The sequence below is a fragment of the Monodon monoceros genome, unplaced genomic scaffold (assembly GCF_005190385.1).
Source record: "Monodon monoceros isolate NGI ecotype Baffin Bay Population unplaced genomic scaffold, NGI_Narwhal_1 Super_Scaffold_1, whole genome shotgun sequence".
Lineage (NCBI taxonomy): Eukaryota > Metazoa > Chordata > Mammalia > Artiodactyla > Monodontidae > Monodon > Monodon monoceros.
In genome coordinates, this window is record NW_021703765.1 from 13,753,102 (window position 1) to 13,764,463 (window position 11,362).

Genomic DNA, 11,362 nt, shown 5'->3' on the forward strand with positions numbered 1-11,362 from the left:
TGCAAGAGTTATCTTTGGTATCTTCTGTAGGACGTGAATAATAGTAGGGTTGGGATAGGAAAGGGAAGGTAACATCTCTTTTAACTTGAAGGCTGCATATTATAATGAAACAAACTCCTAAAATGACACATTTCCTCTCTACCCTATGATATTATAAGGCCATGCCTTTATAGTCACTCTTTTTCTCCTCTGTACTTCCTTTACTCCTGGCCCACTTATTCAGATCCCTTAGCCAGTGACTTCTAAAGGTGCCATGACTTAAGGCCGTCTATGCTTCTCAGAACTGTAAATGAGGGTACAGATTGATGCCACTTGGCTTTTGACACACATTGACTCAAGGAGCTTGAAGTCCAGGGTCAGGTACTGGCAGCAGCATTTGCCTGGTACATTCTTCAGTGCTTGTCGATGTCTCCTTCCCAGGTCAGTTCCTAATTTTTTTCTGTCCAAATCCCCTGAATAACCTATCAGATCCTACATTCTGGGTAGCTCACATATGATTGAAGACATGGTTTCATGGTTTCACTCTCTATGTTCCATAATTCTTCGAGTTGTAGAGATGTTTCCCATGACTCATGTTCATTTAGGAGACGTCTTGGTTCTTGATTTAGAATATTTTCCACCATGAAGTATACTGAGAACACTCTTTTTATAAGAGTTTCCCTTTATGGAATAATGTAAAAACCTGCAGGGAAATTTGTGAATAAAACAGTGCGCTAATCTCCATTCCACTTCACAAAGTCATATAAATGTTTTTCAAGCCACAATTTGACATGGTAGAATGACACCCTGATGAGAATATGTTATGGTAAGAGGCTCAGCAAGGCAATTATTTTAGGCATGAGCCTTGCTGGGCTGTGAACATACAGCACAAGACTATTTCATTATCAGCAGATGACTTCGATCATCCTCTTCTTGGCACTGCAAGTCACAGGGCTCAGTGAAGCCTCCTTCCTTTTGGCAAAACAGCTGCCCTGAAGAGAGCTGCATAAAATGCCACTTTAAGTTCTATAAGTGCTTGGACCCCCGCCTACAATGGCCTTGATGTTTTGCAAGAAAGATAAATATAGAATTATGGACTTCAATAAGTGCTGAAGTCATGTAAGCACTAGGGTAGCAATAAGTTTAGAAAGCAAATGCAGAAGAGTGTTTTAAGTCTTTAGCCAATTGTTGTCTGGAATGGTGGGCATGAAGCAGTACTTCCTAAGAACAGGAAGTCACCAGATTTAATTTGCAAAGTTGAAGTTATCTTCAGGTAAATCTGAGTTACAAATGGGCTGAATCCATTGCTGTCTGGCAGAATGCTTTAGAGCTTTTCAGCATCATTTTGGCACTGAAATAATAAAGGCAGAGGAAGTAGTTTTAAAATCAGTTTGGTTTTATGAAATATCCAATAAGATAACTGTAAGACAGAAGATCATCCAACAAGATAATCGTGATCAGAAGAGAGCATGATCTTTAATGATATAATTGGATCAAATAACTTGACCATTAGAATTTCCAAATTTATGGAAATTCACGGTCCCGTTTTCACAGTAGTACTTTCAGCCTGGAGACCTGAGTTCTAATTCTCTAATTTACAGAACAGTGTCTGAAATTCCAATACCAAGCTTTCTTCTAAAGACATCTAAAAAAAAAAAAACCAAACCCTAAAACCCTATTTTGCTTGTTTACTTAAAGTTGACTCATAGCATTGCACTATTTGAAGGGAGCAACATCATGGATAATAGAAAAAGCAAATAATTTTTTAAATGATGTATTTTAGTCTTTGAAAGGTGTTTTAGGTATTTGCGTTTAAATTAGCCACATGTCTCAACTCTAGAAATTGCCAACGTTTCAAACAAAATAGTGTACACCTCCTGAAATGATGAGGTGGTGTGCTACAGTAGTTATATTCATCTGAAACGCATGTTTTTGAGCCCCTCAGAGGCCAGTGGCTATTTTCTATAGATAGGACGCAGGTAGAGTGTGATGCATGGAACAGAATAGGACATTTCAGGTGCCCCTGACCAAGACAAAGCAAAGACAGGATCGACTCATCCCTGGAAAATGTGGGTGTCAAGAGGCCTGAGTTTGAGTTCCAGCTCTGCTTTTCCTTAGCTGAGATAGGCCTTGGGCAGGCCACTCGATCTCTACATGGTTTGTTTTCCTCATCGGCATTGTTCACCGTTCATCTTATTAGATACAGCCCATCCAATCAGCCTTTTTGATCATATTTCTTCATGTAACGTATTATCTATTCCTCTGGTTTCACTAAAGTTATAAATATGGTCAGCATACTTTCAGGTGCACATCAATGCCTCTAATTAAAGGAAAATGTAATACCTGTCAAGTCTAAACAGAGGCCTGCGATAGAGCGTCCAAAACCTATACTAGGTTAACCATAATTTCAGTCATTTATTAAAGAAGTATTTATTGAGCACTGACTATGTGCAAGGTATAATGTTGGGTTCAGGGGATATTAAGATGAACAAGAGGGTTCCCATCCCTGTTCTCTTGGAACCTGGAGTCTACTGGACTATCTGTTAATTGGCATTTCTGGGTACTATGGCTTAAAACTTTTTCAACCATTATACTGATCTTCGTTGGTACAAAAATATAATCACAGCACTCTTTTGATCCAAAGGCTCTCTTTGGGCTCCAAATGAAACAAGTTTAGTAGGAACAGAACTGATACTAATAAATGCATGTTGACTTAATTTTTCTCCCAAAGTTTTGTCTCATTTTTTTTTTAAAACAAATCATCTATAATGTGGCTAACATAACTATGAGACGTACCTATATTATTATTTAGAAAATGAATGACCTAACCTTAAGTTGAAAATGTGTGCAAAATAAGCAATACATGGAGGTTGAACTTCGCTCTGTGGCAGTGGTTCCTGATGGGGTAATTCTGCTCCCCAGGGGACACGTGACAATGCCTGGAGACATTTTTGGTTTTGCGACTGAGAGGATGTTACTGGCAATTTGATCTCCAGATGTTTGCCAGCCCCACGAATCAGATGATAGCCTCTGTGCTTAGCTGCCTGAAGTATTACACTGAGGTGTTGAACTGCTAAATGGATTAATTTTTTAATGACTACTCAAGGATTTTATTTCCAAATGTGAGTATGCCTCACATATTTAGACTGAATAAATGTTCCTAATATTATTGAGATGAATGCATAGCCTAAGGATAAAGGTAGATACAACTATAACACTTCAAAACTATAACTTTAATGAAGATGTGCTTTGACTGCTATATTCTATTTGCTTTAAATACAATTTGTAGTGAGATTAACGATAGCAAATAATAACAAAAATCTTATTTAATATTTATTTATAAGATGAGCATCCTTGGGAGTTCTTGCCAGTTTGTGCAAAAAGTACGGCACAGATTTAGAGTCTTATTTAATATCCAAAAAAAGGTTACAAGACACATGCTCTCAAGTGTGGCTGCTTCTTTCAATGATGTGATGATGATGCCTTTGCAAATTCATACTTCAGATGAGGCCTTTGATGCAGGGGATCAAGTGATTTGAAAAAGGGAGATACTGGAACTTGTTTCTTTTTTTTTTTTTAACATGTTTATTGGAGTATAATTGCTTTACAATCGTGTGTTAGTTTCTGCTTTATAACAAAGTGAATCAGTTACACATATACATATGTTCCCATATCTCTTCCCTCTTGCGTCTCCCTCCCTCCCACCCTCCCTATCCCACCCCTCTAGGTGGTCACAAACCACCTAGCTGATCTCCCTGTGCTATGAGGCTGCTTCCCACTAGCTATCTATTTTACGTTTGGTAGTGTATATATGTCCATACAAATACAAATAAAATGAAGATAAGGGAACCTTTGGGTCTGTGTAAGGGTGGGCACAGAGATGAGTGTAATGTTCAGTTGGTTTTCCCCCAAACTTAAAAAGTGGGAAGTAGGTGATACTGCCTATTCTACATGTCTGCTCAAAACATTTGCATAGAAAAAGATATTAGATGTGAAGATTGAGTGTTCACTTCCATCTGTTTGATACTCTTATCAGAGTGCTAATAATTTTTCAAATTAAAAAACACCTATTTGGTTGCCTTTAGAAATTACATCTAAATGAAATTCCTTTAGCCAATTTCTAATTAAATTGCTAAATGAAATTACTTCTGTTGGTTTTTGAAAACAAATTATAGTAAGTTCATTGATTATTTATAATATGTGAAAATTAACCCCATATTAGGAATTGATAAGGGATTCAAAGTCATTAGCTTTATAAAATGAAAGGAAGTAATAATGAATATGATCTAAAATGTACCTTATTCCTTCAGAAAAAATATTATGTATACAATATCTTTAACCACAAATTTTTATAAATACATCTAAAATACTTATGCTCAACTGTACTCTTAAAATGTGTATCCAGCAATTTACAGCAGCTACTATCTAACAAACTCTGTCTCAATTTACTGGTGGAAAGTGGAAACCAAAGTTTGGTTCCATCCAAGGATATCAGCTAGGTAACAAACAAGCTGCACTGCACATCTTCCCATCCTATTTTGACCACAACCTTAGCCCCAATCCTGGTAAACAACTGCCTCTGGGAACAAGGGGTAATTGAATCTTCATGCTAATTCTAGCCTGGTTTTCTCTTGACTGTTAGCTCCCAATTATGCCAACATACTACACTATGTTCTGTTCTCTAGGAAAACACTAAGACCATCTTGTTCATTCAACTAAGGTCAGACCTAAAAGAAAAAGAAAACAGTCTGATGATTTACCTATAGACGTTTCAGTTCCTTATGGGCACCTGTTTTTCATTTTGGTGGAAGGTCAACATAGCTTGTTTTAGTTATAAATCAGGTGCAGGGGCAGATAAATGTAGGTATATTGGGCAGAAGTAATTTCATTGTAGGTTTCTGTCCTCCTGCGGGAGGTTGAACACTGCTGCAGTTGCATGGTTGGGCTTGACCATTTGGCCGTATGTCAAACAAACTTCTGTGACAACCAGAGGTAGCCATTGCCTTGGAATGAAATTATTATTTTATTAATTACCCTTTAATTAGTTGCCATAGCAGCCTTTTAGTCATAATAGGTCTAAGAGTACTTCAAAGGTGGAATCTGTGTGATGGCTTCTTGTAAATAATAAACATTTGGTGAAGTGCCATCTTTGTTATGAAGAGATGCTGTGCATTTTTATCAACTTAGGTATACATAAACATATTCAGTAGTTAGGTAAAACTAGAGAAAAGGAAAGCCTTTAAGTTTTTCCTCTTTTTTTACCTCCCTCATACCCAGACCAGAATATTGCCAGTAATTATGACTACTGGTCACAGGCATATCTTGCCAGTTTAGAGAAAGAATTTGAAGCAACAAAGACCATTCAACTATTTGACATATTATAAATTCATCTATCTTGGAAATTCCATTAGTTCAATTTTATTTTCCTTATAAAAAATGAAATCAATACATATTATTGAGAATCTACTATGTGTAAGATTCCAGCTAGGAACTATGGAACTATAAAGAAATATCTCTTCCATATAAGATACCTCTTTACTCTTAACGTGGTCATGGCATTTGCTGGAATAAATTTTAAACTTTTGATCAGATTGTCAAACATTCTTATAAATAGCAAAAATACTCCCATTTCAGGCAATGCTGTGCATGTCTTTGACATTTGAACTTTGCATGGTATTTGCATGACCAGCCCTTACTGCTTTGGAAGAAGAAATAAGCTGTATTGCTATAACTTTACTTTGCATATATTTAAAAGATCTAACAGTTTATAGCTTCCCTTACTCTTTTATTGTAGTTATTCATCGATGTACTCCCACACCAAATGTTTGTTCTTTTATGATTCCTTAAACTTAAAAAAAAATTATATATACCTTGAAGCAAATTGGACCATATCTGTTTTGCACTGCACTTGAGTGATGCTTTGATTTGAATATTCTTAGGGTTCTAAAATTAAGTTAATCCATATGTAATTAGGAATATTCTTAACTAGACAGTCCTGGTTAGCAGGAGATTGGCAAGTTATTCTGAAAAACTATTTAGCAAACCATGAATAGCAATTAAATGAGAAAAGGCTAAATTTCTCTTTAAAATGGATTGTTTCCATAATTTAATGTGGCAATATGATTTTCTATTTTTAATTGCTGTAGACAGTGCATTTTGTAAAGTAGAATTTTGTCTTCGGAAAACTCGATAGTTCCGTAATTTTGTACCACTTATGCTTTTTTAACATTTCAGTAAGTTTTCTTCCTTTGCAATCCCTTTTGATTCATGATGGATAAAAGAAACTAAAGGTTAGTAAGGACAGTTTTGTACCTCTTAAACTGAGACAAAATGAATATATCTTGGAGAAACTAAGTATTTCTCTTTATGAGACTTTATGACCTTATGTAATTTATTATGCTTTCTTTGTAACATAGTGCGTTTATTCCCAGAACAATTATACTTAATGTCGACACTTAAAAATGTTCCTTTTTAAAATTCAAATAAAGAGAATTTGCTCCATATTCTATGTCAATATTGGGATTCAGGGAGGGTTTGAACTTAATGAATACATGGTTCTTCCTTTCCTCCACCCCAGACACCAGGTACTTAATGCTCTCTATTCCCTTGCTCATTTCTTCATTGTAGAAGTCATTTCAGAAGGGATTTATGACAGTGCCATCTTTTAGTAAATAACAGTAAGTCACAGTCTACTGCCTGTAATAACTGTAGATGCTCAGCCTTTATCACTTAAAATACATTTTCTTTTGTCTCTAAATTAGTATGAAAATACAGAGGAGGCTGTTTCTTCAATTAAATGTGAAAGATTAATCACTACGTAATTTATTTCACAATAGAATATAATTAAACATCAAAAATGGAATGTTTACTTCTTAAACTTTATATGTCTATGAAAAAAGTGTTGGAGAAGCACAAAAATCTAGTGCTATTTGCATATATTTTGATTGAGCTGACACTAAGGTTTGCACATAATAAATCTATTAATTAACACTGGAGTTACCTAATGCACTCATTCCCACTGTAGTTTCCCATGCTGATTTTAGAAGATGAGAAATTTTGTCCATAACCAGAGTAGAACCTGGAGTGGGAAAAATGGCAGCAAGGGATCTTAGATCACCAGTGTTCTCAGTGTTCTGTGGATATGAATATACTTAAAAAAATAATAAAACTAATCAGGATTTTCCTAAATACCATCAGAGTAAAACAAGTGAAGATAAAAGTGATGTGTTACTTTTCCATTTCTCCCTTGCTCTTATTTTCGCTGCTCTGTCCTACTGATTACAACACAGCCAGATCAGAATAAACAATTAACTGTCTAATTATTCTAGTCACACCAGCCCACAATGAAATCTTTATTCTGTGTTTACAGCAATCTTTGGCAGAGGCTGTCTTGCTGTTTCTAAACTAAGAAGAACTGCCCTTTGGCTCCTCTCGGCATCAGCTGCCTTGGTTTCAGCCTTGGATGCCAATAATCAGACTTCTTTTTCTTCCAAAGTGGACATTTTTTTAAGGTTGAAAAGACCTATTCTCATCATCCCCCCATATATTCTGGCTGATTTATGTTCTAGCTACTGCAGCTCTTCCTTCCGTACCTCTTTACATTTTTCCTCTCTCCATAGAACACCATCAGGCAGAACCCCATTTTAAGTCCCAAACTGTAGAAAATGCTTAACCAAACAGTGCTCACTACTATGAGGGAAAGAAAAATACAACTGCTGGTTTATGAGTAGAGGGAAGTCAAGGAAATCCCTCCTGCTTTTCTAAACTGCTAATTTTCTAGCTCAAAAGGCATTCAATAACTTCTCCACCAGGGGAAAACATACCCACTTTTCAGTGGCTCTCTTGATTACTTCCAGCTATGTATTTAAATTTGCTAACAGCTGCACGTCTCTGAGAAGCTTCAGACCTTGGGGAATATTTACAAATATATAAGGGACTAAGAGAGTACATCTGAATCTTTTTGAAAAGGCAAGGGAAACTATTGCACTGTACAGGCAGGGAGAGAGAAGTTAACAGCCATCAAAAGATAAGAGCAAGGCGATACCTTTACCAAAGGGAGGAGGGCAAAACACCTTGTTTAGCCCTCTTAGGAACATCTGATCAAGTTCTAGTCCTGAAATAGAGGGCAGACAACAGCCAGTGCTGGGTCTATTGCCCTATACTGCTCAACTGTTTTTTTCCAGAAGAACATTTCCCTGCTCTGCAAGGATGATAGCATCTTTCTTCCCATTCCAGTCTCCAAATCCTATGTGATGGTTCCCCTAACAACCCTTCCGTCCTGCCTCTCAGCCCCCAGCACTTACTACATTCCCATTGCCTTTCCTGTGAGAACTGGGTCATAAAATTTTACTGGGGAGAAAGGTAGAAGGGGGCGTTTCAGTAGTATAAACACTGATTAAATTCCCGGGCAACTTTTCCCAAATGAAAGATAATTTTTCTACAAGTATGCACAAGAAAGTCAAGAATGCTGTCATTTTTATGTTTGTACTTTCCTTTTCTATTTTAATTTTACACTGCCACATGGCACACATGCTAAAAATGTATCGCCGTAACCTGCAGTTTAGCAAACTTTCCACAAAACATTAAAATTGAATATTTTATAGACTGTCCTTTCCCAGGATGCTCAAAGCATTTTTGGGATACACAATTAAATCATCTCACCACCACAACTGTCCTATTAGAAAGGCACGGCTGCTCGTGCATTGGCAAATAGGGAAAATCAGAAGCACTGGCAAGAAAAGGTCATACCAAAGTCAATGGCAACAGCCGAAAGTAGACTCTGAGAGCTTGGTTCCAATTTAAACTACTTCCCATTTGCTCTTCATTTGTCTCTCTCTTTTCTCTGGCAGGAAGGGATGTGGCCAGCAAGGAGGCTTGACCTCATCTCCTGTACTTGGCTTAACTCTGACACACTGTTCTCCCACACTCTTGCCCTGTTTTCTGCGTCATCAGCTGGCCAAGCCTGCACCCTGGAGCAGCTCTGACCAGGGCCAAGCCAAGAGGAGGTGACCGCAGGTGCCCTTGTGGCTGCTTCGGGTGTTGGGAACTGGAGTCTGCCCCTGCCAGGTAACATGCCCAGTGGGATTGCGAGGGTCACGACAAGAGAAAAATGAATTTCCAGATTGTATAAATACGTGAAAAGAAAAAGCTGGGTCAAGTATGGGTTCGAGACTGGCAATACCTCCACCGTTCCGGAGCCAGATGAGGCTGAGGAAGGTGAGCCCATAGAAATATAACATTCATCTTTAGCGTTGGTGCAAGCACATTGTGAAGTTGCGACTTTTTGTTTCTGTTGTTCTTAGGTAGATCCAATTCCTTAGCTGGGTCCCTGGCTCCACCACAGCTCTGAGGAGTAATTTTCCTTGGTGGAGAGGAGCATCAGAGATTAGAGTGGGGTCAAGGGACATTTTTTGGGGGGAGGGGCAGACTTAGTTTCCAGGCGACATATAACAATCAGAAGAAAAAAATCCTTCCTGGTATTCGTGCCAGTAACAACAGCATTAATAATAGTAATAATAAGGGCAATAATAATGGCACGGTACACTCCGAATCTACTAGGCGACCAACCCCCCAATGCTCTGCTGCTAGCCCTTTGACTCTCTGCCTGGTCTTAGCAGAAAAAAAAACAGCTCTGGCGCTGCCTCCGGGCTGCCCTCCAGGTTCCAGCTTCCACCCCCACACCCCCCACACCCCCCACCCCCGCCGCGAGGTGGATAGCCAGGCAGAGGCTTTTGCTTCAGCGTAAGTCCAGCCCACAGTCTCTCCCTGTTGCTAAGGGCACGTTGCAGCTCCGCGAGAGCGTTTCCTCTACAGATTTGCAACTTTCACCCCATCTGACCCCTCGCCGCCCCCTCACCCCCGGCTCTCCCTCCACAGCAACTACAAGGAGCAAAGCCCAAACAACTCGCGCGCAATTCAGAGCTTTCCCTGGGAGTGTCAGGGCCCGGAGACAGGAAATCCGAGGAGTTGGCGATGTCCGGCAGGTGGCGGGGACGCGAGGAGTCACCACCACATTCTCCTCCCACGGACGAACTCGGGCGTGGGTGCGGACTGGGACCAGCCCCGCGGGCGCCCGATCCTCCCTGGAGCCTCGGTCTCTGGTCCCCGTCCCCGGCGCGCATCCTGGAGCCGGCGACGCGGCCAGCCCTCTCCCACCCGCTGCTGGAGAGAGGCGCAGCCGCCCCGGGGCAAGCGAGGGCGAAGGCTGGGTCAAGAGCCCCAGAGAGCCGCGCTCCTGGGTCTCCGGTCCCCGTCGCCCGGGCGCTCAGCTGCGGCTGCTCGCGCGCCGCGCCCTCAGGCTGCTCCACTGCGCTCTAGCTTTCAGAGAACGGCTCCCCAGCCCAGGCAGCTCCTTCACATCCCCTTCCCCCCAAAGTACGAGCAAGTCCAACTCAGGCCCGCTCGCAAGCTGGCCGCGGCGGCGGGTAGTTGCGGGCAGAGAGCGGCGCGGAGCCGGACCGCGCGCGGCGCCCGGGGCGGCTTCCCGGGGGAACGCGCTCCGGCGCCCTGCGCAGCCCTGCGCTCGGAGCCCAGGGACAAACGCGCGGGGCCCCACCCGAGCTCTCCCCTTTACCTGGCAGGCCCGCGACTCTCCGGGGACGTTCGGTCCAGACTCCTCCGGGGCAGACGTCCGGCTCACATCGCTGCCTCCCCCAGCAGGCAGCCGTGTCCCGCTGGGTCCCTTCGGCCCCGCTCTCGGCGCTGCCCCCGCCCCCCCACCCCCCTACCCCCTCCGTCAAAAGTGTCACAGCTTTTCTGCCTTCGGATCTTTCTCAAAGTCTCCGCGCGGTCGCCAGGAGTTGAGCTGCGATGCCAGGCGCGCCAACCCCGCCGATGCACTGCCCCGCCCTTCCGCGGTCCCCTGCGCTCCGCCCGGCCGAGGAGAAGAGCCGCTCGTCGCGGTCACCGTCCCCAGAGCACGGCGCGCGGTCCGCTTCCCCTCCCTCGCGCCTTCCTTAGCCCGAGTGGCTGCCGCCTGCCTGTGCCGCGGGTCCTCATTCCCCTGCTCATGAATATTCTGACAGAGGCTAATGCCGTTGAAGTAAATTGAATTAGCCAATTGGTGCCAGGAATGTGCGCTCCTTCCTTCCTAGGAGCTGTCTGGAACCCCACCAGAAGAAAGCAATTAGCGTCTGGTTGGCACCCTGTGGTTTAGACCAGTGAGGGGCAAAATGGGTTAATTCTTTAAACGCAGTTTAGAACCGCATTTACATGTTTAAACTCCTCTATTGGCTGAGAGAGTAAGGAAATGTTGAGAGAGAGAGAGAGGAAAGGAAATGGGTAAGCAGGTGTACGGGGCGCTTCTACCCCCCAAACTCCCCCTGAACGTGAAATGACTTACTCTGCATAGATTATGAATTCTGGAAGAGGCAGTTGATGTGAA

At 41.9% G+C, this 11,362-nt stretch overlaps 1 protein-coding gene across 1 annotated transcript in view; it reads right to left on the bottom strand.

The window, feature by feature from the left end:
- CDH20 (cadherin 20) overlaps window positions 1-10,949 on the bottom strand; it is a 208,717-nt gene extending 197,768 nt beyond the window's left edge. The window contains exon 1 of the mRNA XM_029225605.1: window positions 10,553-10,949. The gene's annotated coding sequence lies outside the window, so the exon portion shown is untranslated. The remainder of the gene's footprint in view (window positions 1-10,552) is intronic.
- Window positions 10,950-11,362: the final 413 nt, after the last annotated feature.